Source organism: Lontra canadensis, unplaced genomic scaffold (genome assembly GCF_010015895.1).
Source record: "Lontra canadensis isolate GAN:19392208 unplaced genomic scaffold, GSC_riverotter_1.0 scaffold1, whole genome shotgun sequence".
Lineage (NCBI taxonomy): Eukaryota > Metazoa > Chordata > Mammalia > Carnivora > Mustelidae > Lontra > Lontra canadensis.
Genome location: NW_022630995.1, coordinates 35,639,184 through 35,658,481, shown reverse-complemented (window position 1 = coordinate 35,658,481; position 19,298 = coordinate 35,639,184). Strand labels below are relative to the sequence as shown.

The window sequence follows — 19,298 nt, the reverse complement described above, 5'->3', positions numbered from 1 at the left end:
CACCCTACTCCTATAACTTCCATAGGACCATTATTACGACTTTAATATTGTCTTCAGGTAGCCAATCTTTTTGAATGACGAAGGTGATAAAGAACTCTCTATCATTCATAGGATCCTACCATCTGTTGACTGTTTCCCAGAACATATCAGCAAAGCTTCTAAAGTATTTGTAAGTCGGGTCTCACTGGCTGGCTGGCCTGAGAGGCTAAGGAACAAAAGGCCAAAAGTCTTCTTCCCCCGGCAAGTACCAGTGAAACATGTGTGCTTTGCCATGGAGGTAAGCACTTCGGTCTTCAGGGTTTGGGGTATCGGTTTACAGCACACTTGGAATGAGCAGAAAAAGGAAGGTGGCCAGGCCACTTCCCTAGAACAGAATTCACACACCCTCTCTGTGCTAGCTTAGTCACTCCTGAACCCACCGCAGACCTATGGGAAAGGTTCCACCCATACTTAGCTCAACTAACTTAAACCCAGGACTTCAGTGTCGATAATTTTTCCATGAGAGGGGAGGGCAGCAAACATAAGGAATCAGGCTCATTCTGAAATCAGCTGAAAAATGGCAAGTGGTTTCTCTTACTTTGTGGGTTCCCCCATTCATTACGCACTGTGCTCCCAGCACAGGAGAAATCTAGGTAGTCCCTAAATTCGAAATAAGTCACATTCTACATCTTTATATGCGTAGGTCATTAATTTGGAAATTACCATTCATTTCCCTTTCAAATAGTATAGTGATATATTCCCTTTGAAATGATATAATAAATTGTATTTGAGAACCCTGACAAGTCCTCTCCTCCCTCCAAAGGGGGATTTGAACTCTCAATGAAGCAGAAATAGTACATTTGCAATAAAAAGTACAAAACTATTGACATATTTTATTAGTAAAATAACCAATAAACAACCCCATATGAATGATTATATTTAACTCAAATAATCATGATGCAGGGAAAGCAAATTTAATCATAGATAAAGGAGGCTGTGTCTTAACTGTTCTCTCCTGGTTGCTGTTGGTCACCAGGTCCTTGAAGTCTTTTTCTCATGAAAGCAAGATGTGGCCTGATGGCCTGGGTTTTGCTCTTGACCCCAAGTCCAGCCACAGTTCTGAGTAATTTTTAGGCTCCATGAACTTGCTCAGTACCCCAGTCATTTTTTCCCTTGGTCTCACCACCTCTTCTAGTCTCCCACATTCAGAGGTACACCCTGAGCCTTGTCATCTCTGGTGCTGTGCTATCTTTAAATGTTAAGGCCACATGTCCCCACTCTCCGACTGTTCATCTCCTAACCTTCCAGGTCATTCACTACATTATTCCCAATATGCCCTCTCCCCGATGTGTTTGAAATATCCAGTTCGCTGATCCTTTGGCCATCTCTCCAGTGTCCCCTTCTGTTTTAGCTCTTCAACTTAGATTCCAGGATCCAACATTTCAACTGTTTTGTACCACTGTCCTTCAGTTGCATTGCCTTGCCAGACATAATCCACAACAGTTCCAATTGTACTAGAAATGTTGAGTTCCATCTGTCCTAGAAATGTTGAGAGCTCCTGGAGGGGTCGGGTGGGGGAAGGGGAGAGATCATACATTCAGTTTCATGTTTATTATAACTCTTGGTCACCTAACTCTACCTCAATACTTCCTGGCAAACCAAAATTGAATGAATGGATGGGTTGATGGATAATATTGGTGGAATCTGGGAGAAACCAAAGAGAATCTCTGGGCCCTTTCTAATGCTTTTGAGATAGATGACCCTTAGTCTAGCATTTCTAATTTTATTTCAAAAACATATGGCTTTGCAAATCTAAGAACAAAGTTGGAGGCATCAGAATCCCTGATTTCAAACTATTGAAAGTTTGAACATTGCACAAAACATTGCACAAAGTTATGGCAATCACAGTATCATGGTTCTGGCATAAAAACAGACACATAGAGCAATAGGACAGAATGGAAAACCCAGAAATAAACCGATACATATACGGTCAACTAATATTTGACAAAGGAGCCAAGAATACTCAGTGGAGAAAGGATAGTCTCTTTAATAAAAACAATATTAGGAGATGCCTGGGTGGCCCAGTGGGTTAAGCCTCTGCCTTCGTCTCAGATCATGGTTTCAGGGTCCTGGGATAGAGCCCCAAGTCAGGCTCTCTGCTCAGCAGAGAGCCCTCTCTCTCTGCCTGCCTGTCTGCCTACTTGTGATCTCTCTCTCTGTCAAATATAAATAAAATCTTAAAAAAAAAAAAACAACAATGATATTAGGAAAACTGGATATTCACACGCAAAAGAATGAAATTGGACCCCATATCTTAACACCATTTACAAAAATTAACTCAAAATGGATTCAAAACTTACACATAATACCAGAAACTGTTAAATGACTAGAAGAAAACATGGGAGAAAACCTCCTTGACCTTGGTCTTGGCAACAGTTTTTTGGATATGACACCAAAAGCACAAACAACAAAAGCAAAAATCAACGAATGGGACTACATCAAACTAGAAAGCTTCTTCCCAGCAAAAGAAACAATCAGCAAAATGGAAAGGCAATCTACACTATGGGAGAAGAAATTTGCAAACTATCTACCAATGAGGGGTTGATATCCAAAATGTATTAGGAACTCATACAACTCAGTAATAAAACACAACAAACTATCTGATTAAAAAATGGATAAAGGACTTGACTTGAATAAACATTTTTCCAAAGAAGACATTCAAATGGCCAAGAGGTATGCGAAAAGTGCTCAACATCACTCATCATCAGAGAAATGCAAATCAAAACCACAATATTATATCCCCCACACCTGTTAGAATGGCTGTTATAAAAAAGACGAGAGACAAGTATTGGTAAGGGTGTAAAGAAAAGGGAGGCCTTCGGCATTGTTGAGGGGAATGTAAATTGGTATAACCACTGTGGAAAACAGAATGGCAGTTCCATCAAAATTCACAGTAGGACCATAGGATCCAGCAATCCCACTTCTGGGTAGATATCTGAAGGAAATGAAATCACTATCTCAAAGAGATAGCTGCATTCCCATGTTCATTGCAGCATAATTTATGATAGCCAATATATTGAAACAAGTACTGATGGATGAATGGATTAAAAAAATGTCTCTCTCTCATTCTCACTCTCGCACAGTATACACACACACAAACACATACACACACAACACAGATATACACACACACACATATATACCCCCACACACATTAAAAAAGAAGGAAATCCTACCTTTTGCACAGATGGACCTTGAGGGCATTATGCTAAGTGAAATAAGTCAGACAGAGAAAGACAAATACTGTATGATCTCACTTATACGTGGAATCGAAAAAAGCTAAAACTCATAGAAACAGGCGGTAGAACGGTGGTTTCCAGGGGCTAGGGGGGAAATGGGGAGATGTCAGTCAAAGGGCACAAATTTCCAGCTAGCAAATGAAAAAGGTCTAGGGATCTAATGTACAGCATGGTAAATATAATGAACAATATTGTGTTATGTCCTTGAGAGTTGTTAAGAGGGTAAGTTTATGTATGTCATCACCACACACACATACATGAGGGGATGGAAATGTTAACTAACCTTATTGTGGCAATCATTTGCAATATATAGGTGTCTCTAACCACCATGTCATACACCTTAAACTTACCTATGCTATAGGCCAATAATATCTCAAAAAAGCTAGCAGGAAAAAAAAAAAAAAGAAAAAACTATATGGCTTTGTTATCCTTTAAGGTAGATATTATCTGTGTTGTTCATAATTTCTTAAACACATGACACTTTTTTACCTTTGTAATATGCATTGTCAAATGAAAAAGAGAAACTTTCGGGGTGCCTGGGTGGCTCAGTGAGTTAAAGCTTCCTGTGGGAAGGAATGGAAAAGCTCTAAAGTAGAGTGGGAGAAGAAGGAATCTTAGGAATATGTCATTGCATAGCAGAAAGAGATCTCCTGAAATGGAGCTAACTATGATACAAGCCACAGAAGAGAAAATGGCGGTGTGCAGTAGTTTGGGTCCACGCAGCTCTGAATCAGTTTCAACATACTGTTACTCTTTAGTTGTCAGCCATTAATCAACAATTACTTTTGGAACACCTTCTATTTACCAGACCCTGACGACTAATGATGAATAAAGAGCTCTCCGTATGGAAATCTGAAACCTTGGTTTCCTATCATGTTTACAAGATGGCTGCCACAGCTTCAAGAATCACATTCTCACATAACTCCCAAAGCAGGTCTGGGAGTTTATCCTTGCAAGAGTTTCCTTCACTCAGCATGAAAAACAAGCCCCAGCACACTTCCCTTCCTGTCCTACTGGCCAGAACTATGTCATCTATCTACTACTCTCTGGCCAGTCACTGGCAAAAGAGACCAGGACTGCCGTAACTGGTTGGGAGCAGAAAGGCTGGGGCCAGGGACGGGTATCCTTCCCCCAGTATGTGCTGCCCCAAACCTAAACCAGACAGACCTACTGCCCTCAAAGAACAAGAGTAAAGCAGCTAGAACAAGGACCAAGACTGAGATATATCGTTTATGGGGATGGTCTTGAACAACCGAGCAAGTGCGGGCACTGTGCTAATGTTAAGGATAAAAAGAAGACCCAGGTGCCACTTTGACCATGTCACTCTACTGCTCGAAGATATTCAGGGAGAGAGAAGTCCCTCCTTTTCACTATCTCAAAGGTATATACAGTTCATGGCCACTGCCACTTTAACCCTCACCAATTCTTCTCTCATTTGTTTAGTCTCTGAATGACTTCTTCCCAATTCATAGCTGACACTTGTTCATTTTACAAATATACATTGAGCACCTGGACCACAAGGATACAATTTTGCTAAAAAGACAATGTCCGTGTCCTCACAGAGTTTCTTATTTCAGAGTCATGGAAAGAGAGTTAAATAACCAGTTATAAGAAAGAGTTACAAGAGGTGGAGCGTGAGTGCTATCAGAGCACCAAGAAGGAGCGCCTCCACTCATTCAAAGGTGGGGTGAGGGATGGTGGTAAGACAAGAACCATTTTGTTGAAAATGTCATGTAAGTCAATAGTTAAAGGATGGAAACAATGTACAGAAATGAGAGTGGAAGCCAGGAGTTGGGGGAGAAAGCAAGGAGGCTAGTCCACCTAGAAGAATCAGCATGTCACCTGTGTGGTGACCCAGAGGTGGGGAGAGTGAGTCGGAGGGGAAAAAGTTGAGCGTTGCTGGAGGGCAGAGTAGGGAGTGGGGTAATAGAAGGAGATAGGTCTATAAAGATAGATGGAGGCCAGGTCAGCACAGGTAGTAAACTCTTGGACTTTATCCGATGGGAATGTAATGAAGACATTGACACGTTCAGGTTTGCATTTTAGAAAAAGTATTCTCATTGTTCCCTTGCTCCAAGCCCTTTCCCACACTTGAGCCCCCCCACTACAAACAAGATGACCAACAAGACACTGTGGCAGTGGGCTGGACCAGAAGAGTGGTCAAAGAATGGGTAGGGATTGAAGAGGTCCAAGATTCAGTGAATGACAGTGCTCTGACTAGCCAGGGCAAGGAAGGAGACAAAGATGACTCCAGGCATTTCTGGTGTGGTAGATACCTGGATGGATGGTGGTCTCCTCCCCTGGATCCTTCATTTTGGTACAAGCTGTGTTTCAGCTGTTCCCACAGGGCACTGAACACAGTGTGTTCATTAATTAAACTTTTTTAGGACTTTTCTCCTCCTTCCCCCACCTTCCATATCAAAGCCACTCCCTGCTTATCTTGGATCACACTTTTCTCAGACCTATTTCAAGTTTCTCCTTTGGGTCCACACACACATGAACAATGTAAAGAATACGGGTTTCTGTGCTTTAGGTTTTCACCTCTAGTGTCCTCTGAGCAAAGCCTATGGTTTTGGAGCCCCCATTATGGAGCCAGACCCAGAAATGCAATATGATTTCATCAGTCATCACTAATACGGTCTTTCAGCTAATACACATCTAAGCCATCCAATGAGACATTTGAAGTCAGTGATCAATGATTTGCAATTAGTAATTGACACAAATCCAACTTATTTTCCTGCATCTGTCCTTTTCTCGTTAACAGAAACTTCTCATCCCTTTTACATTTAAAGCTTAATCTTATGGAACAGAGAGATGGCACAGGAACCAGTGTCAGAGCTGGCTGTTCTCCACGTGGTCTTTTATGTTATGGGCATTTTTTTTTATAACGTGCAATTTCACTACTTGAGGTTACCCGGTACTAATTTTATAATACTGCGTAGCTACATGATGGAGCTCGGTATATACTGTATCTCTAGGTTTTAAGTAGTACCATGCCTGGATGAGGCATCAAAGTGAGAATGGCGAACTTAAAGGGCCTTTAAAACATCTTGAAGCAATAACAAACCATACACTGAAGCAGGGCGTTTTTAAACATTACGCAGGACTAAAACAATTGAACCAATTTGTCCTTTGTTCTTTTTATTACATTCTTTATTACATTAATACTGTTTAAAAGAAATTCAAAAAAGCATTAAACTCGGGGGCTATGCTATATACCAAGTTCTCCCAGGGGCCTGGCTAGGACCGCAAGCGCGTTTCCGCCGTCCTGCACCGAGCACGCTCGCGCTTGGTCCCGGGGAAGCGACCAAAAAAAAAAAAAAAAAAAAAAAAAAAAAAAAGAGAGAGAGACATCGCCGGGCCGAGCGCTCTGCTGGCCCGAAGTCCTCCCTCCGGGCAGGAGGAGCCCGACCGAAGTTTGCCAACTTTTCAGGCAGGCCCGGCTGAGCAAATGCCGCTGCTACCAGTTGCCTTTTCGCTCCAGTGGCAGGCCCGGCCCGTGGGAAGTTTGCCTCCGGGGGTCCCAGGACCTTCAAAGAAGCCCGGAGCGGGGGAGGGGACGGCGGGGAAGCGCCCCCCACGCCCGACCCGGGCCGCCCCTCCGCGGGGAGGAGACGAGGGGACCCAGCGTCCCGGGCACAAAGGAAGATCGCTCTTAACACTGCTTCGAATGACCTTGGAAACTCGGGAGCGTTTTAGGGTTTAAGTCCTCCCCACTGCCCTCCCCTTTCCCGCCGCTCTTCTGCCCCGAATCCGCCCCGGTCCTCCCGCTCTTTCACCGCCGCTGCCTTTTCCTGCTTTTTCTTTAAGGGAGTTGCACGCACTCGGCCCAGGAGGGGCCGCGCCGGCCGCGGGGCCCAGCCCTTCCCGCCGCGCCCGGGGCCGCCCTTCCCGCCGGAGCCGGCTGATTGATGGCCCGGCCGCCCGGGTCCCCCGCCTCGGCCGGCCCGCGCGCCCGGCTGTGTGTTTTGGAAGCGGCGCAGCGGGCTGCAGCCCTGTGACGCCCGGAGCGGGCAGCGCCGCCCTTCCTTCCCCCCGGGCTGGGGCGGCGGCGCGGCGGCGGGTCCCAAGCGGGCGGGGGACTGGAGGGGACCGAGGGCGCAGGGAGGGGGCGCGGGCGGGGACTCCGGAGCTGGGGCGGGTGCGCGGGGCCGGGCCGGGCCGGGCGGGGGGTGGGGGGCGGAGGGCGAAGGGCGGAGGCTCCGGGGCGGGGGCCGCGCCGCGCACGCCCAGCCCCTCGGCCGCCCCGCGCCTCGCCGGACAGGTTGGGCCGGCGGGGCGGCGCCCGGCTCCGGGGAATAATGACTGTCTGTCAGGCCGTCCCCGGGTGACTGGGCGGGGCGGGGCGGAGGCGGCGCGGGAGGCGGGGGTGGCGGGGGAAGGGCGCAGGGCGGGGTGCGTGTTTGCGCGAGTGACTCGGCCGACCCCTCCGGCGGCTGCCTCCACCCAAGTGGGTGGGGACCCGCCCAGCCCGGGCGGCCGCGGCGGCTCCCTCTCCCCTCCCTGACCCTCCCACCCCGGGTCCCAGCCTCTACTTACCCCGCCAGCCCCGGGAGGCTCGCAGAGCGAGCGGCGCCGGCGTCATGTGACTGCCCGGAGTTGGTGCCAGGAGCCAGAGGGGAGCCAGGAGCGGAGCCGCGCGGAGCCGGGGCCCGAGCCGGAGCGCAGCGCGAGCGCCCGCCGCACGCGCGCCCGTCCCCGTTCCTGTCCCCGTGCCCTGCGCCGCCACCGCCACCGCCGCCCCGGCTGGCGCGCTGACATTACTGCATTCGCGGGGTTCAAGGCGGCTCGGAGCCGGGCCTTTATTTCTCGTCTGCAGCGCTCAGCACCGCGCCTCGAAAAGTAAGTCCCTTTCCCTCACCTTCCCTCGCCCCGACTCCTGCTGTCGCCCTTTTTGACTCGTCCGGTCTCATTTCTTTTTTCTCCGGAGGGGGGTCGCGCAGTTAATGGGCCGGGGGTGCAGCGCGGGGGTGGGGGCGCCTGTGGGCTTGGGAAAGTGCAACAGCTCCTGGAAGCCGGGGGTGGGGGCGGAAGGGGAGGCGAGGGGGAGGGGGAACCCCGGATTCGGCGGTTGAAAGTGTGGGATTCGGGGGAGCCACCGTGCGGATCCCGCGGTGCTGGGGACAGAGACCCGCGGCGCCCGCCGCGGCCCGGGTGAGGCCGCGGGCAGGGGCTCACCTGTGTGGTCCCCCGGCTGCCGCCCGCCCTCCCGCCCGCTCGCGATTCCCTCCAAAGCCCCAGAAATCTCAGTGCTCTCCGCGTGTGGCAACGTTGTTTGGAGAAAGGTAGCGAGGAGGCCGCGCACTCCTGCTCCTCCCCCTCCGGGTCCCCCACCCCCCGCTCCCGCGCCCTCCCCTCTCCGCCCCCCGCCGCCCCCCTCTTCGGACGGGGCGCGCGACCGCTCGCCCGCCGGAGCAAACTTGGAGCAGCCTTCCGGGCCCTCTGGGAAGAAACTTGGGGCCGTTGGGACTGAAGGCAGCATCCCATCCTCGCTCCTGGAGCCCAGGAGCTGCCAGGGCGTCTGAATCCTCAGGGGCAGGAGAAAAGAACTGGCCGGGTTTGGAGAGTCCTCCTCGGGGGCACACCGAGAACCTGCCGCAGTGCCTGGAGCAAGGATTGCAGCGAGGCTGGAGGCGGAGAGCGCCTTCGGCAAGTGTCTGCAGCGTTAGGGACTCGAGCCGTGTGGGGACTTAAGAGACTGACCCCTGGACCTGGACCCTTGGGACTTAAAGCATTTCAGAGTGGCTTTCTTGGAGATGGCAGATAATACTTGGAATTGTCATATCCACTTTGGCAGATATCAGGGAGAATCTTCTGCGTTACATTTCACAGCTGTATACAGTGATAATAGATGGAGAATCTGTGTGAGGTGGACTTATTTTTAATAAGTCAGGTGAAACGGACTGGAAATTGCTCACCGTGTATTGCACTAAAATAAACATTTTGCACTGAATTTTTTACTAGCTCAGAATGCATTTTTCCACTAATACCACCCAGGATACTTAAATATATCAGTTATATTCTCACAAGAGTCTGGTATTTGAGGAGAAGTATGTAGTGGTATTCTGACTTCATTTACATTTAGTGTATAATTATTAGCAAAATGGAGTAGAATAGACAGTTGTTCATTATAGGTTTTTCCACTGAGCAATTTTGCACTTTTTTTTTATAGTGCTTTCTGTATGAATTCGAGCAGCATTTTTATAAGAAATCCATCTGGATGATAATCTGCCACTGGAGGAAAGACTTGCTTTTAGGGGAAAACCAATCTGATAATATTAACATCTCCAAAATGTTGAGAGTTAGTGTTAGAAAGAACGGACAGATGAGTTTCTTCTGGCTCCAAGCATGGAATATGTTGACCTTAGCTCATTAACAGAGACCTGAAATGAGATGTTTGGTGAATTTCAACTCTCTAGGGAAACTGTCTCCAGTTTTCCAGTCAGTGGGGTTTGCATCCTAAGTATTAGAAGAAAAAGAGCTCAATAAAGATACACTTCAAGGAACACTTGGCTTTCATGAAGGGGAATGCAGGTATAAAAATCTTATAGCAACAAAGAAAAGTAACTGCTAAGACCACAAAATCTTGTCAGATATAAAACATGCTATTGTTTTTTCACTGCAAAGTTTCTAAATTAAAACCCAATCTCCTGGTTGCTGTGGGCACTGTAATGCCTTTTTAATTTTTATTTATTTATTTTTTTACCTGTAGTTTTGTCTAAACACATTTTGTTCAATCTCTGATCGTGGAAACCTGAGTTGAACAGTCCTCACCAACTAACCAAAAAAAGAGACCTAATTGGCGGGGGAAGACTATGAATGGTTTTTACTACCTTAAATATACTTACGGGAAAATAGACGTTTTCAGATATCTTGTAAAAATTGATATTCTGGTCTCCAGATTGTATGACACTCTTGGGTTAAATGAAATGTCAGGAACAGAGTGACATTCTCCAAAGGTGAATTTTTTTAGATGTGTGGACAGGGAGAACAGATGTGCAGCTGGGTGCGGATAGGTTTCTAACTATGCAGTTGAAAAAGATGGTGAAATCTGGGGGGCGACTCTAGGTGGCCCACTCTGTGTCTAGGAATATAGTTCTGTATAGTGAAGGGACACACGGAACTGGTCCAGTTGTCGGTTATATGGACTAACCCAGTGTCCTCTGAATTCTTACCAGAGCTTTCTCTGCCTTCTCAGGATGCTGTGGCTGAGCAGTGATCATTACCCTAACCCCCAATCTGATGGAGGCTAGAGACCAGCCGTTGGGATGGGGGAGAAAGAGACAAAAGAAATGGGAAAGGAGGCTGGTGTTCATTAGGAAGGGTCTCTGCTGCCTGCATGTGATAAAATTACATGTTCACTTACGGTGTTTACTGTATGTGGAAGCTCCTATTTGTAAATAGGGCAGGTCCCCAGTATAAAGCTGGTGTTATTATTCACACCCATGGAACAAACACCTCCACCCCCCTGTTGTTGTCTTAAAAAACTCCAGCTGCTCATGAATATAGGGTCAGGGAGGGCCGGCTCAATGTTTCTCTGCTCGCTCTCCAGCACAGCCAGCAGAGCTGTTTCCTGTTCTTTGTTTCAAGGCTGGGGTTTGCGTCATACATTCCAAGTGGCATATGTGTGCTCTTTCCTGTTTCAGGCTGTTTTCTGGTTGATCAGTAGCCGGGACCAGGCTGTGGTCCCTGCCCCTAAACTCCCGATCTCCACCCAGGGAGTTATCCTGTCTCTACACACTTGCGATTGCCTAAGAGGCCTGTGTTATGTCATAACGAGGAGTCAGTTAACCTTTTTACATATACCCTTTGCTCCAGTGTGTTTCTGTGAGTGAATAAATACTTGCACCTTCATAAATTCATCATCACCAAAGTGTGACTCTGAGAAATGCGCGTGCAGGTTGGCCAGAAGGCTAAACGGAGGTTGCATTTGATGGTTTTCCATTCTTGTGTCGAGGTGGGCAGGGTGTGTGTTTGGAGATAGGCATTTGGCCCTGAAGCTGTCAATTTTGGAGGGGAGGATTGCCACCTTACAGTCACCCAGACCTAGCATTATCTGCAGGCTGTGGCCCACCCTTGGCCACACCCTTGTTCCCCAGTCGCAGTGGAGCTCCAGACCGGAGGCCCCACTGGATGGAGGGAGAGTTGAAGCATTCCTGGCCCACTGGGCTTATTGGAAAATCTCGCCTAGGTTTTTAAGGAAGAGATCTTTATTTAGGAAAAGTATTGAAGCTAGAAACATAAGCTACATTTGAGGGAATCAGCCCCAGGGTCATCTCTTTTAAAGACAAAGATGGGAGTGCTAGGATAATTTTCCTAAGGACCACGCTGTATTCTGCATCTGATTTCTGACCTGTTCTAAGAATAAAAAGCCCCAAGAAAAGGAGAACTGGAAATAAGAAATTCATTTTAATGACAGTCTGGAAAATTTTAATCTTATATTCTGAAAACAGAAGGAGACTTCTCTTGTTTTTATTGTCTTACAACACCAGCTTTTTCATAATCCCCATTTTTGGGGGGTGGGTATACTCTGTCAGTTGTGGGCTAACATTTCTAGGTTAACTATTTGGTTCTTCAGAAACTAAGTTTTTAAAGAAATGAGTTGGACAAGAAACTTCTGGCAAGTTTCTTTTTAAACTTATTTTTGGATTTTTGTTAAAATCCAAAGGAATTATCTATGGTGTTCTCTAATAGAATTAATTCAGAGTTGCCACGGCAGCAAATCAGACCCTCTCCTCCCCCAAAATTGATGATAATAGTACTTTGGTTTTTAACTTCACATTCCACCACATTCTTTATGGGTAAAGGGAAGTACATAGTATGATATTAAGAAAACTACTAGAATCAAATAGAAGGTTACTGATAACCTTCTTTGAAAAAAGATGGGCCTCTTGGAAGTTTCAGTAGGATTTGTTCTTTCTCCTTTGGGAGAAGCAAACTTGAAATACTAAGCTGACTTACAGCGCAGGGGACCTTTAAACTAAAATTTGTAAGTAACCCAAATTCGAAGCAACTTTTTCAGTTTTAGTTCCAAAGCTGTTAACAGTCCTACTAGCTTTTGTAGACAGAATCTTTGTTTAGCTTATTCCAAGTTACCTTTCCTCCCCATTTTGGGGGAGAGGGAGGTAGACTAATAGATGTCAGTAGGGTCTTATGTATTTTATCAGGAAAAAAGAAAAACTTCAAACCTTTAAAAGCTAAGCTGAACAATTTGGAAAAATTATACCAGTCTGATAATTACTAAAATTATAAAAGGAAAAAAATGGGAATAATCGTTTCATCTCTTGACCATGTAAATTATTATTCCTAACTTAATCCCATTTTATTTCTCCCCTCCCCCTTTACATACTTGTCTTAATATTTCCAAGTCAACCTTTCTGCTATAGTGAACAGCTTTCTTAGGTGGTATTTCTTACCTTTTTTCATACCAGTTGTGTTTAAGAAAAAAAACTAAATAAATATAAGCGATCTTATCTTTGAAAGACTAGGAATTACATTATTCTGGAAATTGGGTTTCTTTCTGGAATGCTTCACAGTCATTGGTTCTAACTTCCAAAAAAAAAAAAAAAAAACCAAACCTAGATTCATAAAGCAATTGATACTCTGGTTTGGTAATGTGTAATGTTCTAGTCTGAATTCATCTCGGAGAGAGTTACAAGAGGATTGTGGTGGTTTTTGGTATTCTCATTTTCAAGCCTCATCTGTCCCTTTCTTGGACCCTGGTTCTCATCCGAAGCAGTAAGCCAGAGTTTGAGACAGGAAACCAGACAGCAGTCTGCCCTGATAAGGGAGAGCATTGTCTAAAGGAGGCAGCCCTGTGTTTCACCCCCTTAGCTCTCCTTCCTTGAAATTTGGTAGTAATGAGAAAGAGACACAGTGCTGTAGACACAGTTCTGCACCAGAACTAGGACTGTTTTCTCCCAAAGCAAAAATACCCTTTTAATTGGATCTGTACTTTTTCTAGAATGTCACCATAGTTCAATGAAACATTAAAAAAAAATTAAAATTAGTATATTTTGTATGCCTAGTCAGGGTTTTTAGTAGTCAAGTTCATTTTCTAGCAGAACAGGTTCCTGGAGCTTTTTGAAACTCATTCCATTGTGTTGGCCGGCTGAATACATTATCATTGCCTCCATCCAGTTATTAAGGGGAGCTGGAGACCAAACGTAGCAAGTTAAGTGGCCCTTATTCGCATGCATTCTGAACAAAGCTGGGTCTAGCCCCTACCCTGACTCTTAGGAAGGGGGTGCTTCCTGAGGCAGTCAGTCCCCTGACCAGAGGATACTGAAGAGAGCCCAGCTTAGCCTGGGACCTGCTTGAGGTGGTTGCCGGTGTCTGGCAGGCCTGGCGATCTCCAGGGATGGCCTGGGGCTAGTCTCAGTCAGGATCAGTGGAGTTTCGCCAAAGCTAGACATAAGAGACCAAGTGGACATTGAGGTCAGCGCATTCTACCCTGGAGAGCGACCTGTGAATGAACTGTGGGTTTTTTCTCCTCTGGCCTGTACACCTTCTGTTTGCTAACTACCGTGCTCGAGTTCAATCACTGAAATCCACTCCTTTATCTCTTCTTGCGCTTTTATACCCTGAAACCTTCCAAAGCTTTGTGCCCCAAAACTACTTTCCTTAGCAAGTTCAAGTTCCTGTTCCACTCCATTCTCCGAACAAGGGAGTTTTTCTCTCCCCAGCCTCCCTAAGCGTTCACACTTCTTTGCGTTTTAGGTTTTAGAAGATGGTTTTCAGGCTAGCTTCACCGGCCTCTGGGCAGGGTTTCCTTGTGTGACACCTGCTGCACAATCCTTATGAGGCCCTTGCCCTGCTTTTTATCCTCACGTGTAAGAAGGGTAGTTTGACGTCCAATCATTTATTCATCTCCCAAGTATTTATTGAGCACCTACTCATTAGAGCTAATCTCAAATTACGTGCAGTCATTACTAGTTAGGCCCCAGGATGGAGTAGGTCCCGGGTGATCCAACCTGAAAAGGCATTTGGAAATCTTAATGACCCTCTGGAACCTCCCCAGGGCAGTGCCTAACACGGACCAGCAGGCACGGTACCCGTCCTATCCCCTCTGTACCCGGGGACTGATCCCAGTTTGAGAGGATTTGGACACAGCACCGAGCAGAGTGCGAGCCCTGGGTCCGCGGGGAGACACGTTTCTGTTCTTGGCTGCAGCTCCAACCAGCCCTGTGAATTTGGGCAAGTCATTTCACCTCTGTTCCTCCATTTCCTCATTTCTAAAATGGGGATGAGGACCTGACCCTTCCACCTTCGTACAGTTACTAGGAGGATTTCCGTATTGACTTGGTTAGAGTTGCCAGGTTTTTTCTGAGCAGTTTTATGGACCAGTCACAGGTGCATTGGCTGGGAAGAATAATAGCCTAATTTGGGGCCTTCAGAATGTGTCTTTTGATCTCGCGTCCAAGCCTGCACACCCAGAGACCTGGTAGTCAGCGGGGGCCAGTTGGGAGGAGGTGAAGTTGCCGCCACTGTAAATACTGTGTCCCTGCCTTCCGCGTCCCCTGTGGACAGATGTGTTTGCAGAAGCGTCCGCCCACTATGGCCACTTGTGGTGTAATGTTGTCCTCTGGCTGGGAAGGGAGTAGAGGAGGGCGCCGGGTCCACCAGTTTCGAAGTCCTACTACTTCAGGTTCAAAAACCCGGCTGTCCAGCTGAGTAGCTAGCTGTGTGATCTTGGGCAGATTGCTTTACCTCTCTGTTCCATTAGGAAAGTAGTGTTCACGCACCTGATAGGCATTCAGGTCTACGTGAAGAACAGCACCTGGGTCATGAAGGTGGTGACAATCAGCAGAAAACCTGTGACATCACTTAGCCCCTTGCTTTCCTTGGTCAGTAGACGTGTCCTTAAAACAAGAATACCTACCGTCGCACACTCTTTTCTCATGCAAAACTTCCTCCTCTTTCGCTCTTTTATTCTGCCCCCCCTCCTCCTTCTAGGTTTTAAAACAGGGTGAGAGCTTGACACTAGATTTGTTCAGAAGATCTCTGGGTAGCTAATACAAAATTCTTGGAGGATGATACTAACTAGGTCTCTGGAGGACCCTTAACAGGCAAGGTTAAGGTTAGGAGCAGTAACTTTTTTTTTAAGGAAGTTTAGTTTAACAAGTTTCAGGTTAGGCTTCCTCACCCAAATTACTTGTTTAGGAAAGATTTCAAGTGTCTTCAGAGGCAGAAGGAAAAGGAGAGACTCCGGCGGTCCTAGGATGGGCTGCGAGCTCTTGGAGCCCCTCCAGCCTGCCAGAAAACATCATCTAGTAAGCAGGGCTGCCCTTGGGGGAGCTGGGAGGGGGCCTGCTCTGCTCCCCTAAGGAAACAAAAGGCGCTTGCGTCCTACTGGTGCTCCCAGTCGGGTTGGTGGTCTTGAGACAAACCCTCTCCAGGGCCCCACCGGTCTAGGTAAGAAGGGAGGCCTGGGATCAGCCCAGGCGCAATCAGCAGGCTGCACAGGGCAGAGAGGGCCTTGAGCTGGTCTTTGAAGAATTAGGAGGATTTAGATAAGCCGGAAGGGGATGGGCATTCCACGCTGGTTGCCCAGCATCAGGGCCAAAATTGAACAAAGGCATGGGGGTGGGGGGAATGGGGCAGCCAGCGCAAAGGGCCCTGTGAGCTGGGGGTGAGGGGGGTATCACCCGGTTGGAAACGGGGTGCGGAGCATGGGCAGTTGAACACGTTCTGCAAGCCCTGGGGATCCCTGTGGAGGAAGGCTTGTGAGCTTGAGCAAGACAGGAGGAGGAGGCTTGGAGCCATGTCAGCGGCCAGGAGTTCAGGGTGAATTGGAGGGACCAAGGGGGCTGAGGGCAGAACCCAGTCACACAGTCGGGGGAGGGGGGCACTGAGGGCCTGGCCCCCAGTGGCAGTAGCAGGAATGGAAAGAAAAGTTGGGGAGGAAGTCCTGAGAGATGACCTCTGGGTTTCCATGGTGGACCAAAAGTAAGGCAAGTGGGGACTGAGAGGGGGGCAGGCTTTACGAGGTAGGTGCAAGGAAGGAGAAGGAGGATTTGGGTTGGGGACATGTTGAATGAATTCTCTCCCATAGCTAGGGCTCAAAATACTTTCCTCTTTCCCTTTCGTGTGCTTTTGAAGGGAGGGGGCGGTGTTAGCTGATGGTTTCGTACCCGGAGGTCGGGTGGCGCTGTGAGGTCCAAACTTCTCGCGGAGAATCCTCAGGAGCCAGGGGAGTGACCACCACCACCCTAACGATTCTTTCTGGTTATTTTTAAGGTTCCAGCCATCCCTGCTCGGGCCGGAATTTCCAGGAACTGGCTGCTGACCGGAGCCAATTCCACGGCCCCTCCCTGCCTCCCACTCCCTCCAGGGTGGGGCCTATGGGCGGAGGCCCCTTGGGGTCGAGCCGGGCGGGTCTCCAGTGATAGGGCACCAGCCCCGAGGCGGACTAGGCCCTGTGGCCTCACGCAGCCCTTCTGGATTTGATTATATAACGCTCCTCCGAAGAGAATCCTGAGGGCTGTGACCAGCCTTGTAGGATATGTACACAGCAGGATTATTACACAGAATGGGCGTGGGTTTTTGTTGTTTTTTTTTTTTTTTTTCCAGTTGATCTTGGGTTGGTAGCCCTTAAAACTAAAACATCAGAACGTCAGAGAGCCTAAAGAAGGAAAATAAGTGTGTAACCTTAGGAGGCGAAATGATTTGTATTTGCGAACATTTTTCTTTAAAGAAAAAGTGCGGAATGCCACTAGCTGGCTGGCATTGAACGTGAGAGTTTACCTGAAGGGTTTGGGTTTGGGTTTCCCCGCCCCCCACCCCTGCTGAGCCCTGGGCCTCTCCGGTCTGCAACTGTGTAGGGATTTTACCTGGTGGTTACCTTTGCACCTGTCCCTATTTACATGCAAAATCAATTGCTTCACTTGGTCTTTTCCGAAGTACAGGGTGTGGACAGAGTCTTATCTGAAGCCGTGTCCTGTTTGGACAAGTTGGACTCGCCTTGGCAGCTCTCCACAGGGTGGAGCAGATGGGTGGAGGCAGAAAGTAAAATTGGGTGGCTTGTTAGCAGAGAGAGGAGAGAGGGCGGGCTGTTTGCTGCCGGATCCTTATATTTAACCTAAAACTAAATAATTAACTTTTGCCCATTTACAAAACATTTTTGTGCAAAATGGCTAATCTGATTTGTGAGGGGGCAAAGATTTAGAACTACTGCGTGACATTTTTTTCCTCTCAAACCAACACTAGGAGACGAAGGTAAGGTGAAAAATCCTTCCGTGATGGGAAAACGGGGGCTCACTTCCAGATAGAGGCTGGCATCTGGCTGTTCTGACAAGAGCCCCCAGCCTAAACATGCTTCCCCCACCCCCCACCCCACCCCCACATCTGTTGCCTGGCTCCCTGCATTTCTGGCCAGGCCAGCTGCCATGAAATACTTGACTCTTCGGGAGCTCGTAGTAAAGAAGTGGAGAAGTGTTTCTTTTGAAACGCAGTTCGGTTGCAGGGATGTGGCCTGCTTGCCCTACCCCTGGTCCTTCTCTGGACCCAAGAAAATACACACACACGATTATTATTATTATTTTATTATTATTATTTTTTTAAAGTTTTTCTGTTCTCCTCCTGCAGTTCCTTTGGGGAGTAAAGAGTGGGGGAAGGCCGTGCACTTCCTCTGTTAACATCTAAACCCTTGGGAAAATTGAGGGCGCTTGCAGATCGTGTCTTGCTTTGGTCATCCTACTGTTTCTCTCCTCGCACCTTGCTGAGGTCAGCTGGGAGACCGAGCTTGCTCAGAGGGTGGCAGGTCCTTTGGAGTCTGAGGATGAGGATTCGGGCTGGGTTGGGGAAGGATAATGCAGGGGACCCTTTGAGGATCTGAGGAGAGAGATGGAAAGTGCCCAGGAAGGGAGAATGGCAGAAGCAAATCCTGCTGTATCACAAAGTTCGCTTCAGACACATTCTGTGTGTGTGTGTGTGTGTGTGTGTGTGTGTTCTAAGGAAGGGACGGTCATTTATAAGATTGTTTCTATAATAAAACGTGCTGTCGCTTCAAGACAAGCTACTTTTCAAAGGAGGTTTGTACCCTCATAAAGAGACTGTTGAGTAGGCCTTACGGTGGACAATGTGATTGTGACACGGAACTGTATTGCTTTTGAAACTTCATGTAAATGATTCACCAAAGCTTTTAAATACCTAAATCCCACGGTTTTTGCACTGTGGCAAAAAAAAAAATCTGACCCATATTTTGACTTCTGAAAAGTCAGAAGTGTAAGTCGAGAGAGTGAAGGGAAGTGTGTCTTCCTTTTGGAGGAAAAACTCGGTCGTATCACCCTTCCCAGTAAAAGAACACAGAGAAGGTATTTGTTCCAGTTGTGGAAAATTATTCTGGCAAGTTCAGTACAGCTAAGATGTAAATGTATTAATGATTGGAAGATAGTTGTTTGCAAACATTTGGGGCCTCCTCATCTCTGTGATAGCCACGTAAAACGGTTAACAGAATCTCCCTAGGCTTGCTTAAAATCCACTAGGTTTAAAGACCCTGAGGTTGGCAAACTCAAATTTACTGCTTGCGTCCTTAGCCTCTAATACCTGTTGTAGTGCGCCACCTGCTGGCTCCACTTAAGACTGCACTCAGTGTCCTGTAATAGATTTCCGACAGCGATTGTGTTTTATTGAGCATTCCTTTTCAGAGGATGGCAGTGTCCCCAGAGGATGAGTGGCCCGTATGTAACAAAAGTCATTCAGTTCTAATTCTTTCAGTACGTAAGTTAATTCTCACTTGTGTGGAAGGCACCTTGGAGACATGGCAGTCCCTCTTTGATTCTAGACCAAAACCCAAAGACAAGGTCAGTACCAGTAGCAAAGTGTTCTCTTTAGAGATGGGCACAGTAGTTACAGAGTTTAGGGTTTGTTTTTTTTTTCTGCAAATAACAGATGCCTGATTTGTGTTACTGTGTTAGATTCTCGTCCTAAATTTGGTTTTTATCTAGCTTACCTTTTCTCGTTCTTATTGAATCTTTTAATTACGGAATTAATATATTTAAAAATTGGCACACAGATGTG

General features: G+C 47.3%; 1 protein-coding gene and 1 pseudogene across 1 annotated transcript in view; one reads left to right on the top strand and one right to left on the bottom strand.

Annotated features, from left to right (window-relative positions):
• Positions 1-834: 834 nt before the first annotated feature.
• On the bottom strand, positions 835-8,765 carry LOC116856141 (annotated as a pseudogene).
• KLF3 (Kruppel like factor 3) overlaps positions 8,007-19,298 on the top strand; it is a 32,124-nt gene continuing 20,832 nt past the window's right edge. Inside the window, exon 1 of the mRNA XM_032853456.1 lies at positions 8,007-8,120. The gene's annotated coding sequence lies outside the window, so the exon portion shown is untranslated. The remainder of the gene's footprint in view (positions 8,121-19,298) is intronic.